Source organism: Myotis lucifugus, unplaced genomic scaffold (assembly GCF_000147115.1).
Source record: "Myotis lucifugus unplaced genomic scaffold, Myoluc2.0 scaffold_0, whole genome shotgun sequence".
Classification (NCBI taxonomy): domain Eukaryota; kingdom Metazoa; phylum Chordata; class Mammalia; order Chiroptera; family Vespertilionidae; genus Myotis; species Myotis lucifugus.
The window spans coordinates 35,832,639-35,853,991 of NW_005871048.1; the positions used below are offsets into that span (position 1 = coordinate 35,832,639).

General features: G+C 43.8%; 1 protein-coding gene and 2 pseudogenes across 2 annotated transcripts in view; 1 reads left to right on the top strand and 2 right to left on the bottom strand.

Annotated features, from left to right (window-relative positions):
* Positions 1-21,353, bottom strand: part of CMYA5 (cardiomyopathy associated 5) — a 101,321-nt gene that overhangs the window by 9,686 nt on the left and 70,282 nt on the right. The window lies entirely within an intron of this gene.
* Positions 87-3,062, top strand: LOC102441350 (annotated as a pseudogene).
* On the bottom strand, positions 6,410-7,924 carry LOC111825910 (annotated as a pseudogene).

Consider the following 21,353-nt stretch of genomic DNA (forward strand, 5'->3'; position numbering starts at 1 on the left):
TCTTCGTTTCTCTCTCTATGTTTCTTTTGCTCCGACATACCTTTCTTTCTGACAAACTATGTCATACGCTCCTCATTCGGGCTGCGATGGTTAGTCAGAGTGGTATGGGGATGGGGTCGGTTCCCGTTTTGTCTTTACTCTGTTGGTTGTTTTTCTTTTTTTCTGAGGTTTTGTATTGGTTTGTATCCTTTTCCGAGGGTGTGCGTGTTATTAGGTCTTCTTTTGCTTACTTGTTCTCCATACTTCTTACGTTACCGAATGTATCTGAGGGCGGGGAGCAGCCTGGGTCTATTTGTATACCTTCTATTTAGTGCCCGTGGCTGGAAAAGGTCAGTATAAACCCCTCAAATGTTATTGGTTGTTATTTCAGAATCTACCACCTGACCAGAACCTTTGGGAGAGTACTATCTTTAGATATGCTGAGAATGGATCCATGCAATTGAGCCACATGTCAACTAATTATGCTTCAGTTAATTAATGAAAAATGTCCTATGATTGAGAATTTAATTCCCAACTAATATCCAGAATATTATTCTGGGGTAGAATATTATTCTGGGGTAATATTATTATATTTAAAATCCTTTTATTCTTGAAATATTAATGTTTATTGCATGTAATATTATTATATGTAAGATCAGTTTTCTTGAATAATTGGTGTTTATTGCATATAACATTATCATACTTAAAATTGTTTTTTTGAGATATTAATGTTTATTGCATGTAACATTATATTTAAGATCATTTTCCTTGAAATATTAAGTTTTATTGCATGTAACATTAAAAAATAAATTTTAAAAAAAGAAATCAAAAGCCTTCATATACAAATCTATATGTATATAAAAGCCTAATATGCAAATTGTCCCCTCGGGAGTTCGATCGGGAGACCAGGAGTTCGATTGCTCGCTATGATGTGCACTGACCACCAGAGGGCGGCACGGAACGAAGGAAGGCCTTGGCCGGCAGCCGGCAGCCAGGGAAGGAAGGCCCCAGTCAGCAGCCAGAAGGCCCCAATCGGCCCTGATCACCGGCCAGGCCTAGGGACCCTACCTGTGCACAAATTTCATGCACCAGGCCTCTAGTATCTAAATAAAGATGAAACAAGAGAAACACCTATTTAAATAGTGGCACCACAAAGATCCCAAATAGCCAAAGCAAGCTTGAGAAAAAAGAACAAAGTTGAATATCACACTCATGGATTTAAAACTATACTAAAAAGCTATAGTAATCAAACAATATGGAAGGGGAGCAATGGGTGCCCACCTCAGCACTCCTCAGCTGGGAGCTCGGTTCTATCTCTCTAGGGTTGTGCTGGGCCTGGTGGTCTGGGCAGCAGAGCAGTAGCATCATGGGCCTCAGCACCTAGTTGGAGAACCCCGGGCCTCCTAGTGCTGAGTCCCCTCCACCCCCAACCCCTATTCTGCTGTGCCCTTTCACTCAGTCTCTTTTTTTTTTTTCTTGTCCTCAAAGCTATAGCTGCCACTTCAGCTCTCTGGCAATGGAGACTCCATCCCCACTTTTTTAAAAAATATATTTTTTTATTGATTTCAGAGAGGAAGGTGGGGGGGTGGGGAGAGAGAGAGAGAGAGAGAGAAAGAGAGTGAGAGAAAGAGAAACATCAATGATGAGAGAGAATCATTGATTGGCTGCCCCCTGCACGCCCCACACTGGGGATCAAGCCTGCAACCCAGGCATGTGCCCTGACTGGGAATCAAACTGTGACCTCCTGGTTCATAGGTCAATGCTCAACCACTGAGCCACACCAGCTGGGCTTCATCCCATCCACTTTGCCTGAGGTACCCAGCTCCCCAGAAATGTGGGCCTCACCTGGGTTGCAGACCCTACCCGGCAAGCAAGGCCGTCTCTGAGAGCACCCTGAAACCAGCAGCAGCAGGCTCCACTTCCTCTACAGCTGAGTGCCCCTCTCACATCAGGTGGTTGGGCACATGTATAGGAAGGACAAAGTGGGTATCTTGCAACATCCAGATGGCATAGTTTTGAAATAGCTACAGCCACCTCCAAGGGATCCAATAAGGGAGCTAGAATTCTATAATATGATTTAGAGCTTTAAAAATTTCTGCCAAAATATTATGGCATCTGGTGACCTCCCACTGTGCCAAATGATTTATACCTAAACCTTGAAGATGTGACCCATAGATTTAATAAGCCCTGTCTAATGGATGTAAAGATAGGGCAAAGAGCTATGATTCTTTTGCGTTACCTGAGAAGATTCAGCAACAGGTAGGCAAGTGTTCAGAGATTGGGTTCTTGGTGTGTGGCATGAGAGTTTATCATGTTCATTCTCATAGCTAGAAGACACAAAACCAGCACTATGGAAGAAGCCTAACGAAAGAAACTAAAGGATGGAGTTTCCAGATTTTTTTGGTAATGGATTCTGCTTAGAAAAATATGCTGTTGCTGCCAGTATTCAGAAGATTGAGAGTACTCTGCAGTGGTTTGAAAGCCAGGAGCAGCTTAACTTTTATGTGAGTTCATTACTGTTTGTTTATGAAGGTTCATCTGAGCCAACTACTACAAAATCAAATGACAGAACTTTGGCAGAAATGTTTTTGTCCAAAGGACAACTCTCAAACACAGACATACTGAAGTACAATAATAACTTTCAAGTGTTAAGTTCCACAATGAATGGAAAAATAGTAGACAAAACCTTATCCAAGATATATGGTCATCACAGAAAAATGTATTTGAAAAAACATCACAGTCAGACTTCATTGAAAGTTGAAAATATATGGCAAGACAATAGGTGGAGAAGTTTGTCACAGGAACATTTAAACAGAAATATACTTTCCCAACTGGAAAAGACTTTCTACCATCTTCCCACTGGTTGCCAAAAGATTGCAGAAATAGAAGTGGGAATGATAGATTTTTCTCATGTTTTCCCTAGCAACACAATAGATGAGGGATATGTCTAAGGACTGAAGCAAATAATTACTGTACTACAGAGTATTTTAGACAATGGAATCCTTGGCTGCAATCTTTTTAAGGGGTGGGCAATCACTGTGAAGAGCAGCCATCAATATCTCTGCACTTGTAATGCTATGTAAACAATTTATATTGTGAGCCCTAGCCGGTTTGCTCAGTGGGTAGAGCGTTGGCCTGTGGACTGAAGGGTCCTGGGTTTGAGTCCAGTCAAGGGCCCATACCTTGGTTGTAGGCTCCTCCCTGGCCTGGACCCTGGTCGGGGCGTGTGCAGGAGGCAACCAATTGATGTCTCTCTCTCATATTTATATTTCTCTTTCTGTGTCTCTCCCCCTCCCACTCTCTCTAAAAATCAATGGAAAAATATCCTCGGTGAGGATTAAAAATAATAATAATAAATTTGTATTGTGAGTCTACATATTATTTGTCTTTACACTTCTGGTAGAGGGTTAACTTTTCAATAATCTTACTCAGGAAAAACAATTATTTGTTAATAAGAAAACTGAAAAATAAAGAAAAAACTTTGGAATGTTATGCAAAGAATGTGGTGGCAAAAAAAAAAAAAAAAAAGAAGAACAAAAACAGTACAGTATAGGCACAAAAACAGCCACATAGATTAATGGAACAGAATAGAGAGTCCAGAAATAAACCCACACCTGTATGGTAAGTTAATCTTCAAAAAAGGAGGCAAGAATATACAATGGGGAAGACAGTCTCTTCAGCAAATGGTGTTGGGAAAACTGGACAAACACATGCCAAAAATGAAAACAGGACCACTTTCTTACATCATATACAAGTATAAACTCAAAATGGATTAAAGGCTTAAATGTAAGACCTGAAACCATAAAGCTCCTAGAAGAAAGCATAGGCAGCAAATTCTGACATCATTCTTAGCAATATTTTTGTGTGTATATCTTCTCAGGCAAGAGCAACAAAAGCAAAAATAAAAGAATGGGGCAACATTAAACTAAAAAGCTTTTGCACAGTGAAGGAAACCAACAGAATGAAAAGACAATCTACTGAATGGAGGAAAACATGTGCAAATGATATATCTGATCCTATATAATAAAAGGCTAATATGCAAATAGACCAAAAGGTGGAACAACTGGGACAACAGAAACAACCGAACAACCGGTTGCTATGACGTGCGCTGACCACCAGGGGGCATGTGCAGAACATGGTGAGTGTTGGCCGTGGCACGATAGTGGAGCAGGTAAACAGGGCACCAGACCAAGGCGGGGCGCTGGCCTGTCATCGGGGAGAGCCTCTGGTGATTATTGAAAATTTTTTGCTCCCACGCACAACAGTCCTGCCCGGTGCTCGCACCTGTTGCCGGTGCCGGCCCCACTCACACCTGCAGCCAGTGCCAGAGCCACTGCTCGCACCCACTGCCGGTGCCCAGCACTGGTCCCGATCACTCAGCGCCATCAGCAGGTGTGAGCAACGGCTGCCAACCCTGATCACCCCTGAGGGCTTCTCCACCTCCCCCTGCTCTTGAGGGGCAATCGGGGCAGCAGCCGCCATTTGTACCCGCTGCTGGCGCCAGCCCCAATCACTCTGCACCATCAGCAGATATGAGTGGCAGTGGCAGGAGCGGGGCTGCTGGCAGACAGGGGACCAGGGGCCGCAGTGGGAGGGGCTGTGCAGGGGCACAGAGGATGGGCCAAGACCCGTCCCTGTGCCTACCACAGTCTTGTAGCCCACAGTTCCTTTCAAGGGGCACAAATTTGTGCACTGGGCCCCTAGTATGTATATATATATATAAAGAACTCAGACAACTCAACATCAAGAAAAGGAAACTATCTGCTTAGAAAATGGACAGAGCCCTAAATAAACATTATCCCAAAGAAGACATACACATGAAAAGATGCTCAATGGCACTAATCATCAGGGAGATGCAAATCAAACCCACAATGAGCTATCATCTTACACCTGTTAGAATCCTATATAATAAAAGGCCAGCGACCATAACGGTGTAATGACTGGAACGACCAATCGACCAGTCGCTATAAGGTGCATTGATCACCTCTCGGTCCCTCCCCCAAGCCCGCAGGCTCCGATCACTGGATGGCCAATGGGGAACCACGGGGAAACCAGGGTGGCAGCGGGGCAGGACTGGGGACTGGCGAGCGGGCAGAAGGCAGACAGACTTCTTGGTCCCTCCCCTCAGACCACAGGCTCTGATCATGGCGAACAGGGAACCATGGGGAACTGGGGTGAGCAGTGGCCGGGCAGGACTGGGGACTGGCGAGTGGGCGGAAGATGGCCCTGATCACAGGCTAGGCCTAGGGACCCTACCTGCACAGAATTTTGTTATTATAAAAAAATCAACAAATAACAAGTGTTGGCAAGGATATGGAGAAAAGAAACTCTTGTGCATTGTTGGTGGAATTATAAACTGGTGCAGCCACTATAGAAAACAGTAGGGAGGTTCCTCAAAAAATTAAAAACAAAACTACCATAGACCCTTCTGCAATTCCATTTCTGGGTATTTATAAAATAATAATAATAATAAAACAGTAATGTGAAAAGATATATGCATCCCTATGTTCATTGCAGTATCATTTATAATAGCCAAGATATGGAAGCCACCTAGATGTTCATTGATAGTTGAATAAAGAAGATGTGATATATCTATATCTATATATCTACTTCTTTTTTATCAATAAACTTCATATTTTATTACATAAACATGTATTATAGATTTGCCTTACACTTTGAATCAATCTCCTATTTATACATAATTTTGTAACATTAAACATTGATCATTTCAAATATATTAACTAAGTGATGCAGTGTACACATTTCAGTGAACAATATCAAAAAGTAGCATTCTTTAACATCACCATCAATATAAACAAAGTCTTTAAATATTGGGAAGCCATCAAGTTCACAGTGGTAAACACAAGCTTTACAGAATCTAATTTTTATTTAAAGCATGAATTTTATCATTGGTAACATATAATGGTTTTCTTTGATATGAGGCTCACTTTGTTCATTTAGAGAAAACATCTGCAAGTCAACAATAGCTTGTCAATCACTCTTAAGTAAAAATGGTGTTTCAGTAAAAAAAAAAAAGCAGTCCCACTTGTAACTCAATCAATGAATTAATTGCAGTAGTGCTTTTCCTCTTTTTTTGTGTGTGATTAATCACTATGCTTTCATTATGTTCAATTTGTAACAATAAAATTGGGGGTCACCACAACATGAGGAACTGTAGTAAAGGGTCGCAGCATTAGGAAGGTTGAGACCACTGGTCTAAGGTTTATTTCTACCTCAGTTTCTGGCTCCTACCCAGCCTGGCCCTGGTCTGAGCTTGGGCAGGAGGCAACCAACTGATGTGTTTCTCTCACATCAATATTTCTGTCTTTCCCTCTCTCTCCCACTCTTTCTAAACATCAATGGGAAAATATCCTCGGGTGAGGATTAAAAAAAACAAACAAAGGTGGGTAACCTGGTCAGAAGGTCAAATCTACAAGCTGCTCCTCCCAGGGGGTCCGGAATGAATGTTCTAGAGCATCTCCAGGAAGGCCTGCGGGGATGGTGCCTCCACATTCTGGAAGGTGTTCTGGACTCTGCCGAACAGGATGAAGTATTTCACCTTCAGCCAGATGAACCCGAAGTGGTTCTCATCGAACAGGATGAAGACTCCAGGGAACCGCTCCGAGTAGGCTAAGCCAGGCAAGGTAACAGTGTCCACGCCATAGAAACACATCCTGCAGGTTCGGGGGTAGTTCTGGTCTCTTGTGCGTATGCCCACAGGCAGAACAAATGGGACAGGCTGCTCCTCCAAAGCTGCAGCCCCGGACTCCCCGACGCTGGGCTGGGCAGGGCTCTGCCAGCCATGTTCCTCGCTTTCCTCAGTCCCCTCTTCTTGCTGCTGCTGCTGCTCCCGGATCACCTGCTCGTCAATCTCCTGGACCATGCGGGAGAGCTCGTTGAAGTTGTGGAAGAACTCGCCATCTGGCAGCTGGATGCGGCGCATGAGGTGGATCTCTAACATCCTGATGGTGTCTCCCGTGATCTTCGTGACCCTGGCATACTTCCCATGGAAGCTGAGCATGACAATCTTTAGGCCAAAGGCATCATAGTTGCCTTGGAAGAGGCCTGGCCTGATGAGGTCCTCCGGGTGGCTCCGCGGGAGGTAGAGGCGGCGGTAGGCCAGGTGGTCATACTGATATCTGTCCTCCAGCCCCAGCGTCAGCGTCAGCACCAGCGCCCGTTCTTCCCTAAGTCTCGCTGTTAAATCCTTTCGGTGGTCTGTCTTGTTGCACTGGAGGGTGAGCCTGTCCTTCTGAATCTGCATGTGGCGGTTGTGGGGCCTGCTGTGGCGGCCTTCCATGCACTCCACCGTGGCTGATTTCCTCTCCGTCAGGCGAATTCTGAACGAGGGCTTGAATTGCAGTGGGCCATCCACGTGGGTGTTAAGGGAAGGCCCGTACGTCCAACCAGTAATGCATAAGCCGTCCACCACGACATTCAGCAGTGTTCTATAGTCCTCAGTATCTAGCTGCCACAATCCCAAAATGTGTCTGTATGGGTGGAGCAGCTTCGCATAGACTTCTCGATAAGACATACCTATCATCTCCTGGTTCTGCAAGTTTTCAGGAACGCCATACTCCTCCCGGCAGCGCCGTCTCCAGATGCTGTCGATGTGCAGGATGTGGCGGAATTTGGTGCAGGCCTGGGCCAGGCTGGGGAGGTCGGTGCCGGGGAGCCAGGCGAAGATCTCCACCAGCATCTCCACAGGCAGGTCCTGCAGCGAGCAGTGTGGGGACGGCATGGGGTTCCCAATTCCTCCACTCTCGGCACAGCACCGCGCTGCCTCGACCACCTCCACGTGCTTTTCTGCAGGGGCTGGGGCCAGGGCCGGGGCCCGCTTGCCGTCGGCCGCTGCCGTCTCAGCTGGGCCCTGGCACTGCTGAGGACACCGACACCGACATCCCCGCGAAGAGCCCACGCCGCAGAGACCAGCGCACTCCTCCATTCCTCGAGGCATAACAGCCAAAAAGCATCGGCTGCTGTGCCTCAGCCAGTCTTTAAGCTGGCTGGTCCTGCCCCAGAATCCAGCCACGCCCCCCAGGGCCTAGCCACGCCCCCTCAGAGAGGAGCCAATTGTAGGACTTTAGCAACACTTCCAAAGAAACCCATACCCATTAACAGTTGCCTCCCTTTTTTAGTGCCCCCTCCCTGTCCTCCCGCCCTAGACCGGGCAGTCACTAATCTGCATTCTTATTTATTTATTTATTTATTTATTTATTTATTTATTTATTAATTAACATTTTATTTTTTTATGATTTTTTAAATTTTGTTTTATTGCTTAAAGTATTACATGCTTCCAGGGATATGTCTATGGGGGCAGGGGACATTTCACATAAATGCAGTCATAATAGCTGGTCTTTTGTGACTGGCTTCTTTCACTTAGCATAACATTTTAAAGTTTTATGTATGCTATATTCTACTGTATGGGTATACCACATTTTGTTTACCCATTCATTAGTTGATGAATACTTGGGTTGTTTCCAGTTTGAGGCTCTTATGGATAACGCTGCTATGAACATTGTGTACAAGTTTTTTGTGTGAACATGTTTCCATTTCTTTTGGGTATGTACCTAGAAGTGGAACTTCTGGGTCATCTGATAACTCTATGCTTAGTATGTTGAGGAACTGCCAAAAATGTTTTCCAACGTGGCCCCACTATTTTACATTTCCACTGCCAGGAGCCGGTCCATCCTTGCTGCTTGACACAGTCGCTGCAGGAAAGAAACATCTGCACAGCATATGTTTCAAGGGACCTGGCATATATAGCATATTGTTCTTAATATGTTTCCTCTCTTTAGCGCCATGTGTTTTAACCAAGGTCACCTCTCCGAGAAAGGTTGTTTCCCCAGGTGGGGATTTTTCCCTGAGGTTAGGGAGGGGATACAACCCCTTAATTAAGTGCCAGGTGGGTAGTTAAGCTACATAATCTTTACTCCCTGGAATGGAGATAAGAAACGCCCTAACCTTTGTAATAGAAATTGACAGGATTAAAATCGGCTGGTATAAATACGGATGTAACAAGACAATAAACATCAGATCCTCATCAGTTCCTAACCAGAACTCCGACCAGAACTTTGGCTGGAGATCCTGGCTAGAGGTCCTGACTAGGCTGCTGATGTACCTAGAAGTGGAACTTCTGGGTCATCTGGTAACTCTATGCTTAGTATGTTGAGGAACTGCCAAAAACGTTTTCCAACATGGCCCCGGACCCCAGCATTCCACCAATGTACGAGGGGTCCAATTTTTAAACATTCTCATGAATGCTTTTTTAAAAAATATAGCCATCCTAGTGAATGTTGAGTGGTATTTTATTATAGTTTAGAGCAGAGTTATTGTCTGTAGGTTGACTTGACCTTGAACTCCATAAGGGAAATCTCTTCTATGCTCAGCCTTCACCCAGCCTCTGTCAAATCTCTCAGGCTCCTGGTAGGAATGGGCTCCTACATGTGAGCAAGGATGGACTTGAGTTCTTCACTTTCAGTGGACCTTGAGTTCTTCACTTTCAAGTGACTAACCTTGCTAGTTCCTTGGGTGACTGGATGCCCTCAGAAAAAAGTTCACAGGATCTGCCCACTATGAACATAATTTTCCTATGGGCTGAGACTGGCCCTGCCCATTCAGACAGGCTTCCATTCTCATGTTGAGAGCAGCTAGATTCCTGCTCTCCACTTTTCTGGATTCCTACCAGAGAAACACTTCCTCTTAGTGCCCTGGGAGGAATTTGATTTGCCTTTTGTCAGGAATAGACATTTGGGGTGATTTATTTGATAGAGGGGTGTAAATTCCATCTGCCACAGACACTGACTTCGATCATTTAAACACTAAAATATTCTCAATCCCTCCTTTGAAGAATAGCCCTATATTATTATTGGTATGTAATGGGGTAATGGGTATAAAGACTCTTCTTTTTTTTTTTTTTTTTTAAGACTCTTCTTTTAGGATCCTGTATTGATGGGATTTTGAGGGGCGGTCTCCAAGGGTACATGTGTGTCTGGTGGGTCAAGGAGAACCTAGGAATGTGAGTGCAGCTGGTGTATGGTGCTAGGAGGGCTTGAACAGCTAGTGAAGAGGTTCAATCATCTTTACTCTCCCAGGATTGAGAGAGCCAGGGACACCACTGCCCTAGGAAGAAATCTGTGTAGGAAGGTCAAAGACAGGTCCATATATCAAAGGAGAGACAGAGGCTGCTGCTATGATGAGAGTGAAAAAAATAGAATGTTGGGGGATTAGTTATGGTTATGGGAAATATTAATTGTGCTCTGTTAACCATGGTTGCCTTGTGTTGGTTCAAGAAAGGACATTCTGACCTGGCTAGGAGTTGTATGCCCCTGGGACCTGGGAGTCAATCTTAAACCAGGGAGTCAGCCTTGGAATGTGGCCCATTTTCATTCAAGAACAGCCTATTGTCATGGAAAGATTAACAACCTTGTTGCCCAAACAATGGAGTCCCACCCCAGCCTCCTACTTCTCCATGCTTGTAATCCCTACTTCCCCATGTAATCTTTGTTTTACCACATATAAACCGCTGGCTTATAGGGGGCTGCAAAGCAGATTTTGTGGATGACCTGTTGCTCTCCCATACTGCTGGCATTATAGGAATAAACGCTCATATATGATTCAACCCTGTCTCTGCTGAATTGGCTCAAGTAGTGACAGGCAGCCCAGACCCTTTGATTGTCCTGTTACACTATCTCTGAGCCTTTTCCCGTGCTGTTCTATCTGTTTACACAGCTCTCCCATTCCACTCACCACCCAAACCTCTACCATTGTCCTGGGCCTCACCTACTAATGGCACATGATCTTGGTCAGGAAGCATCCTGTGAAGCCCTAGGACTTGCCAAGTGCCTCTCCCTGGTATTTACAAAGCACTTTGGGCTTAAGTGCCCATCAGTACATGAGTGGCTAAAAAAGCTCTGCTACATTTATACCATGGAATACTGTGCAGCAGTAAAAAAGAACAATCTCTTACCCTTTGAGGTAGCATGGAGGGACTTGGAGAGTATCAGGCCAGGCCTGACGTTCCAGCTGAGCATACAAACTGGAGCCCTTGAGTTTTTGGACTATCTGCCAGGGGTCCTCAAACTACGGCCCGAGGGCCACATGTGGCCCGCCGAAAACATTTATCCAGCCCGCTGGGTGTTTTTGCCACTGCTGCCTGTCCTGCTTAGCAGCCAACTGGTCCCGGGCCCGCAGTGCGCATGAGTGGAATGTCTGAGGGACAGTGAACTGGCCCCCTGTTTAAAAAGTTTGAGGACCTATTATTCTGAGCAATACTGAGAGACAGATCGACTCCTCCTGCCACATTTCCCCTGCCCTAGCCCGCCAGGTGGCGCGCGGAGACAACGGGCTATGGGGTACCGCTTAAGGCTAGTGACACTTCTCCGGGACCTTTTTATGCTGGGACGCCTCACCGGGTGTTACCAGGCAACCACTCGGCGTGTGTCCGTTCCTCTCTGGTGCCCCTCCGCCCCTCTATATATCTATTTCTTATCTATATTTTATCTATATCTATCTATATGTATATCTATCTATCTGTATCTATATATATCTATATATGGAATATTAGCCATAAAAAAGAATAAAATCTTGTCATTTGTAACAACATGGATGTACCTGGAGGGTTTTATGCTAAGTGAAAGAAGTCAGGCAGAGGAAGATAAATACCATATGATTTCACTTACTTGTGGAATCTAAAAACAAAACAAAACAAACAAAGCAAAACAGAAACAGACTCATAGATCCAGAGAACAAAGTAATGGCTGCCAGAGGGGTTAGGGGTGAGGCTGGATGAAAAGGTGAGAAGAAATAAGTACAAACTTCCAATTATAAAAGAAACAAGTCACCAGGATGTAATGTACAACATAGGAGAGGGAATATAGTCAATGATATCATAATACCTTTGGACAGTGACAGATGATTATTAGAATTATCATGATTATCACTTTAGCAAGGTATGTAAATATTGAATTATGTCATGAAACTAAAAATATATATTTGTAGTACTATATTATACAAAATATAATATTTTATTTCAACTATAATAATAAAAAGGAGTAGTCACAAATATAATAAAAATGCATACAATTTATATAAAAGATTACTTTAAAGATGATACTGAGGGAAAATACACAAATGACTTGAATAAAGGGAAGGCGTATTGAAAGGACAGAACGGGACTGATAACTGTGTTCCTAACTCCTCTTCAAGCAAAAGCCATAGAATGTATCAGTTGCTCAGCCAGCCCTTATCTCAGCCAATAGGAACGCAAGGAAACTAGCCCAAGGCCAAAAGTATGCTAGCCACCTCCTGTCTTTGTGTAACCAGACCCTAGCTGCACCCTGCCCTTGCGTCATTACCCCCCCCTCACTCAACCAACCGGAATCGGCCAAATCAGCCCCCACCCCCTGACCCCAAGCCCTATAAATTCTTTGTTCTTCCAAGACTCCGGGCTCTCTTGCTTCCTGCCACTCCACTGTGTCAGTGAGGGAGGCAGAGGGACCAAGCTAGCTAGCTTGAATAAAAAGACTCTTTGCTTTTGCATCGGACTCGGCTCCCTGGTGGTCTGTCTTTGGGGATTTTGAAATCTGGGCACAACAGTATCAGTTCCTGGATAGACAGGAAAATGTAACATCACCAAAATTTCAATCCTCCCTAAGTTAATCTATCTATTTAACATGATCTTTTAATATATTAAATTTTCAAGGGCAGGGAGTTGCCAGATTCAGAATCACAATATAATTCTAAAGTAAATTGTATAGAACACAAATACATAGATCAATGGAACAGATTATATATATATATATATATATATATATATATATATATATATATATATATATATAAATTGATTTAAGAGAGGAAGGAGGAGGGAAAGATAGACACATCAATGATGAGAGAGAATCATTGATTGGCTGTCTCCTGCATGCCCCTCACAAGGGATCAAACCTGCAACTCAGGCATGTGCCCTGACTGGGAATCAATCAGTGAGCCATGCCAGCTGGGTTCCAATTATATTCTTAAAACAGAATAGAATGGAATTGTTTTTTAAAATGAGGCAGTTTTACTACTATAGGTACTGATATGGGACACTAACCTAGAAATATATATATATGTTTTTTAAAACAGGTTTGTTTTTTAATTTTTTTAGTATGTTTTTATTGATTTTTAAAGAAAGAGGAAGGGAGAGGGAGAGAAAGAAACATTGATCAATCACCTCCCATATGCACCCCAACCAGGGATTGAACCTGCAACCCAGGTATGTGCCCTGACCAGGAATCAAACCCATGACCTTTCAGTATATGGGACGAGGCTCCAACCAACTGAGCCACACCATCTGGGGCCCCAAAAATATTTTAAACAAGAAAATCAAGGTGGTAGAAATATATATAGTAGCTATCATTTGTTGAAAAAATATAGATGCTTGCTTGTGCACAGGTCATCTGAAAGAATAAGTATGAGTTTGGTAGTAATTGCCTCTGGAGAGGAGAATTGAGTAGGTGACGTATAGGTAGAAAGGGAACTCATTTTCACTGTATTCCCTTTTGTATCTTTTAAATTTGTACCATATGTTATACATTATCTATCCAAAATTAAATAAATAATTTATTTTCAGAGCTGTGTTATAAGCTCAGGAGTTCAGGACTTGGTTGACTATGTTTGCAGAATGCACATTAATTTGAACTTTGTAAAGTAGCTTCTCAAAAAGCTACCTGTGGAATGGAGGGAAGGAATGTGCATGTGCTTAAGGTAACCTGAGGTGCTATGGCCACCATGAGGAGTGCCTGTCCTCTGTACTGCCACGCCTAACACCTGGGTCTAAGCATGCTTTCTCCTGGAGGAGGGCAGCGGCATGTGTACTAACAATATGGAGCAATCCAGTGCTCTGACTCCTGGAAGCAGCCTAGGAGGGTGCTGTTGCTGTGGTACACAACAGATGGCCAAGTATAAATTGTGTTTTAAAAACACAGTGGGCTCCTATTGGCATTCCTGTTGGCAGCACCAATATTCAGCTAGTCAATACCATTTAATGTGAACTGTGAGCAGAGCACACTGCTAGGCCTTATGGGGACAGATAGTAAAGGAGTGTTTCCCAAACCTGCCTAGGCACATTAAATCTTCTGAATCAAAATCTCTTAAGAGAGGCCTGTGAATCTAAGCTTGAACAAGCATCCTCGTTGATTTTCATGATCAGTTAGGTTTGGGAAACAGTCATAAGAAGTGTGGGGTAAGAAGGGATAGGAGGGAAAAACAGGAAAAAGGAGAAAAATCCATGAAAACATAAAGCAACATTAAATACAAAAACTAACTAAATAGTTCTATTTGTTGGAAGCCATTTGTAAAACCTTAAAACAAAGAGTAAATATGGAACTTTTTGTTTAAGATGAAAAATGTTGGTTAAATTGGGATTTGGAAGAAAATTCTTTATATATTGATTCTTTATTTTAAAAAAAGTTAGCAAAAATATTTAAACAGGACTATTTTTCTTCTTATAAATGAGGATATGAGACTCAGTGTTACCTAAACATCACTATCTATATAAAACATCACTATCTATCTGCATAAAATCCTAATATGCAAATAGACCAAATGGCGACACAACCGAACCAGTAGCTATGACATGGGTTGACCACCAGGGGCTGCACGCAGAACATAGCGGGCGTTGGCTGCGGTGGGATGGTGGAGCAGGTGAGTGGGGGCACCAGATCAAGGCAGGGCGCCGGTCACAGTCATCAGGGTGAGCCTTTGATAGTTACTAAAAATTCTTTGCTCCCACACGCCACCGTCCCGCCCAGTGCTCGTACCTGCTGCCGGCGCTGGCCCTGCTTGCACCCGCTGCCAGTGCTGGAGCCACCACTCACACCCGCTGCCGGTGCCCAGCACCAGCCCCAATTGCTCGGCACTGTCAGTTGGTGTGAGCAGCGGCTGCCGGCCCGATCACGCCTCAGGGCTTCTCCACCTCCCCGTGCTCCTGAGGGGTGATCGGGGCATCAGCTGCTGCTTACACCTGCTGACGGTGATGGCCCAGCTTGCACCTGCTGCTGGCGCTGGCCCCAGTCACTCCGTGCTGTCAGCGTGTGGGAGTGGCGGCGGGAACGGGGCTGCCAACAGACGGGGGGGAGGGGGGGACCACAGCAGGAGGGGCCGGGCGGGGGCACGGAGGATGGGCAGAGACCCGCCCCTGTGCCCACTGCAGCCTTGAAGCCTACAGTGGGCCCCCAGTCTATATAATAAAAGCCTAAGTGAATTTATACACTAGGCCCCTAGTCTATATAATAAAAGCCTAAGTGACCATTACGGTGGAATGACCAGAACGATCAGTCGCTATGATGTGCACTGACTACTAGGGAACAGACACTCAACACAGGAGCTGCCCCCTGGTGGTCACTGTGCTCCCACAGGGGGAGCACCACTCAGCCAGAAGCCAGGCTCATGGCTGACGAGCGCAGTGGCCTCCACGGCAGCGCTAAGGAGCAGCAAGCCGAGTGGTAAGGAGCAGCAAACAGGCGAGCGGTAAGGAGTGAGGGGCCCCGGACTGCGAGAGGGCACAGGCCTGGCTGAGGAACCCCTCCCCAACTGTGCACAAATTTCGTACACTGGGCCTCTAGTTAGTTCATAATAATGTAGACACATAACATGAGGGCTAAATATTCAAGCTCCCCTGTAATTAGAATTCTCGCAAAATCAAAGTGAGCCAAGGACTCCAGCAGAAGGATCCTGGATTCCTGTTTTCTCTAGGTTACCCTCCAAAGCCTCAGTGGATAGAGAATCCCAGGAGCCTAGTCACATTCGTTCCTCCAGAACCTCTAATCCAGTGGTTCTCAACCTTCTGGCGCTTTAAATACAGTACCTCATGTTGTGACCCAACCATAAAATTATTTTCGTTGCTACTTCATAACTGTAGTGTTGTTACTGTTATGAATCATAATGTAAATATCTGATATGCAGGATGGTCTTAGGCGACCCCTGTGAAAGGGTCGTTTGACCGCCAAAGGGGTCGAGACCCACAGGTTGAGAACCACTGCTAATCTCTCCTTTACTGCTCTGAGGCTACATATGTGGACAATTACTTGAGGTCCCTTAGAACTGCCTACACGTAATGATTTAACATTATGTTTTCAGATCCCATTTTTAAAAATGGTTACATAGAGAATGTTTTTTCATCTTTTGTAAAACTGCTCTAAACTATAATCACTATTATCTTGTTCAATAGCCCTTATATAAAGTTCTACATGAAAAATTCATCTTCGAGCTGAATGTCAAGAAATATAATTGTCTCTCTTAGTGAAATGTTGTGCTTCCTTTTTAAAAAGAGATGAGTTATATAATCTCTTTCTCCCTCTTACTCTCTCCCCCTCTCTCCTGTTTTCACCGTAGCTGCCAGGAAGTACAGATTTAAATTTTATGTTCCACTGAGGTACTGTTCTTAACCTGTGCTTTTTGATACAACCTCCTCACCCCTGGTTTATCTGGCTCCTGTTCTTACAGGATTGTTTTTAAAGGTTCTATTATGTCTGGGCCTTTTACTTGAATACTTTTGGACATTGACAGAACATAAGACAGAAGTGAAGGAACAAGTTGGGTTCCCATTGATTGGGGTTTTACTATATTACCAGGAAGTATATAGGATTTAAATAATCAAAGTTAAATCAGATTCATTTGGGAAGAAAGATTTAGGAAAAGCCAAATGCCAAGGATGCTGGGGGTGGAAAAGAAATCATCTTCATATTACTCACTTTCCCAAGGGTTCCTTGCAGAGGGATATTACCACCCGGGGCAGGAAATCAATACTATATAAAGAGGAGCTACTAGCTCATAATTCCTTAATCAATTCTGGCCCAATCATGTCAGTGACCCTCCTGCCACCCTGCGAAGCAAGGATGGGGCAGGATGACTGCCTCCTTTACCCACAGGTTGCAGAGAAGGTCAAATCACTTGAGGTTGATCATTTGTCACTCATCACCTATTCAGCTTAGCAAAAAGTTTTTAAAAAGAAAGAAATGCTGGGATTTTTCATCTTGTTCAGGCACTAGGCGCATTAGGAAAATTACCCTTATTTGTCCTTATTACATAGATGAAGCGGCAGGTGTCCCCAGCTGGAACATCCAACTGTGACAGACAATTCTGTTCCTGCCCCACCACATGTGGCCCCCACCCTGGAAGCAGGAGGAGTGTGAGCTCACAGGCCCAGCATCCAGAGCCCAACACCCCATATCCCCAAGGGTCTCCCTGCCCACAGTCTCTGTCACCGACTCGTGTGGCATATTGAGTCTCACAGATTTGTCATTCCATGCAAAGCTTCTCTCTGTACAGCCCACACAGCTAATGCCTGTACTATATTTCTCTCAGTTTTCCCTCCTCCACCCACAGCTCTGCTGACTTCTCTCCACACAGGAGAGACAGAACAGCTGAGGAAACAGCCAAGCGGTGGAAAATTTTTGAAAGTGTTTTGAGCCCACCCAACCTGAGGAGAGCATTCAAAGAAAAACAGGAAAGGGTGAGTAGGAGCTCCCTCAGCCCCCGCACACAAGCCAGGGATTGTCACTCCCGCCCACCCCCAATCCCAACAGGGACCGACTGCTGGGATGAGCCACTGGTGCCCCCACACAAAAATATGCAAATGTGTTTTCTGTGAGGATTATGGAATGGAGGCAATTGCTGGGCTATTTCAGACACTGAGTCATGGAACTTGGGAGCACAATAGGCTCATTGCATTCAAACACCCACCATAGGAGCTGAACCAACACCTTTGGTTTTAAATTGGAATATCCTAGAGGCCATCATACTGAGAGAACACATGCAGGTTTGAAGATGAATGTTTCCGTGTGTGTGTGTGTTCATATTATTCATCCTTTCCATTTTCTTCCAACTTCTCTTCCTACTCCAGACCAGAACTTTTAAGGCTGTCTGTCTTTTCAGGGACTGAGTGGGAGAAAGAGATGTGAAGTGATTTAGTTCTTAGTTCTTTCTCTTCTTTGCTAGAGATTCCAGCCAGTTAGACTTGGATTTGGCAAGCACAAAAGATTGGCTAATCCCATCATTCATCCACTCATTCATTCATTAAACAGACATTTATTAAATATCTACACAGACAATATCCCAGTCCTCTCCCAGTCAAACTGAGTCACATAAAAAGAAGTAATTGCCCTAACCAGTTTGGCTCAGTGGATAGAGTGTCGGCCTGTGGACTGAAGGGTCCCAGGTTCGATTCTGGTCAAGGACATGTATCTTGGTTGTGGGCGCATCCCCAGTAGGGGGTGTGCATGAGGCAGCTGATTGATGTTTCTCTCTCATCAATGTTTCTAACTCTCTATCCCTCTCCTTTCCTCTCTGTAAAAAATCAATAAAATATATATATATATTTTAAAAAAGAAGTAATTGTTGATCCCCTTACTTCCCTGCAATGAATGGCCTCTGGATTAATTTTTGGATCTGGTTTAGCATAGGGTTTTTGCATAGATCCTAGAACCAAAATAAGGGCTATATAACCAATGGATAAGCAAGATTATAAGTGCCCTACCATCTGTGACCCATGAAAAGGTTTCCAGCCTATAGAACTAGACCTGTCTCCTAGCTAAGTATCCAAACACTAAAATTAACTCATTCACCATTCTTCTTTACTTTGTTGGCACAGTTTTATTTTTTCCCCATTTTGAATAAGAGATTATCTTCAAAGCTTGTCAAACTTTCCTTATTAGAGTCAGTATTATGTGTGCAATCCTAATTGATATTTGCCCATTCAGGTAATACATATTTATTGAGTAGCTACAATATGCCAAACACTGTCCCAGGCACCGAGGCTGCAACCTTACATAATGATCCCTCCATGTAGTCAAGTGAGTGGGATCAGACAAACCTTGGCTTGCTGTTCTTTCCAAGACACACAACAAATTATGTGCTGCTGGGCAGAAAGCCAAAGTGAAGAATGTGGTTCTAATAGAGGGGAAAGTAGGATTTGCTTTTATTGACTGTGGTGATAAAGTTTTGAGGTTCTTTGTTTATCAATTCTATTTCTGACTAGCTGTCTACAGCGGAAATCTTAGAGATTGAGCAATATAGATTATAGTCAATGTTTTACAGTTTTAAACCATCAGACACTGTAAGGAATGTTTTAAAGTGGTTGTAAGAACCAGATGGTCAAAAGACCTAAGACGCATGGCCGCTGACTTTTCTTTCCCTCCTGAACTCTTAAATTGGAGTACCAAAAGAAATACAAAAAGTTTTGCAGCCCTGGGCCTCCGAGCTTAAGGATGAATTATTTCACAGTCTGTTGATGCCCACCTAGGGTATAAGTCATTGAGATATGGTGCATCCGCAATAGACTTAACAAATGAGTAGGGTTGTGATTTGTGGCCAACAAAATTTTGCTTGCTTCAAAAGATTATCTATTGTCAGACCAGCAGTGATTCAGAGACTGGAGAATCATCCATGGGCTGTGGATTGGACATACCATTCCACCTCCTGGCACTGGCCAGTCTTTTAGCACCTAATTGGAAAACAGCTCCATCTCCAACACAGCTCCAAACCATCAACAAGGCTCTGCATGTGGAATTTCCCTTCATTTCTAAACTTGCTGGACTATATCCATTCAATAATAAAGGATACTTGTATTGTTTCATAACAACTATAAACTTCTGCTTATCCAGCCTCTCAGATGCTCTCCTTTGATGAGGAAGATAAAAATGAACCCACCGGCAAAGTCTCAACTAGAATAAACTAATGACAAGCCTTATGTTTTGCTAAGTTCAACTTTTGTCTTTATGAAATTGGTGGATGGCCACTGTTCCCCTACAAGTGGAACTGTCATTGTTTCTTTGGCTTTGATAGAAGGGTCTGTTTGGAATGCATTGTTCGCTGTTGATATCAAATAAACATTTGTTTTTGTTTTGAGGGCCCCAGAATGATCAGAGAAAGGAAAAACATTAATCAAAGGGGCTGTGAATGGTACTGCATTCTCTCTTTACATCCATGTTTTTTCATGTGACAAAGGAATCTAAGGATACACAATAGCTCCCAGTGGTCAGGTTGTTGAGGTATGCTAACTTCGTCTGCATAAGGACTCCACCATTTACTACCTTGGCTAAATTATTTAACCATTCTGAGCCTCAATTAATGGAGGTCATTTCCTTCCTGCTAGGATTGTTGAGAGGGCTAAATGAGACAGCACAGTTCTTGGCACGTTGAAGGCCCTCAGTGGATGCCACCTCCCCTCCTGCTTCCCTTCCTCTTCTCCTTGTAGCCACATTTATTAGATGACATCACAGTTCCCTCAGTGGCATGGCTACTAGGTCTCAGAGTTTCCAGGTTTCTGCTGATTAAGAATCCAACTGTGCTGATGTTATTTATGCAAATGCCAGCTGGGGACTGATGCCATAGCAAGGATGAGTCATTCCAGAACACTTCTCAGAGAGAACTGGATTTTCCTCCCTTAGGGAGGAGAAGGGTGGGTGAGACTGCCCTGGGACTCAGCACTCCTCACATAACGTTCTCATAGCATCAGAAGTTTTTGTAGAAAAGGTACAGGGCTCCTCTTAGCCACATTAAATAGGGGTTAGCAGCTCGGCTGTGAAATCAAACAAAGCAGGGCTCGAATCCCGAGTGCCACTCATTAGCTGAGTAGGCTCTCAAAGTATCTATTTTCTGTCAGAGTTCTTCTGAAGGTTAAATAAGGCGACACATAGAAAGCATCTAGGACATTGACTTGGCACGTAGTAAATGCTCAATAAAAGTCAGTTATACTCTCCCTCTGGGTGTCTCTGTCCCTGTCTCCCCTACTCTGCCTCTTCCTTTTATTTTGCCCCTTCTCTCTCCCCTCCACCCCTCTAGCCTGGCCTGCTTTCACCTCTCAGCTATTTGCTGAGCTTTGAAGCCTGCCTTTCAGCAATTGGCATGTTAGCAGAGATGCACATTTGCTCTGATCTCACTTCTGCTGAAATGCCTACATCCTACTCATACAACATTAATTCATCTTTTGATCATTATTTTGTGAAAATTGTCTTCACACACTTGAAAGAAACTATAATTATTGTTCAGTTGTATGAAACCTCACATCATAACTAAATAAACAGTTGTTGATTAATCATGAAAATAAGAGCTTAATAATACACTTTATTGAAAAGCTGTCTAATTTCACACCATTATTTCTAAGTCCCATAACCTACCACAATAGTTTATCTCAGTAAATTTGTTTTTTTAACTAAAAATGTCTCTATCAAAATATAAATATTAATAATAGTAGTCTTAATATTCGTAATAGAACATGAAGTTGTCCTATTGCCATGAAGCAGAAGAAAACACAGCCTTAGTAAATGAATTAACATTTACCAAATGCCCATTGGATGCACAGGCCTTTACTGATAAATTCTAGCTTCATAATT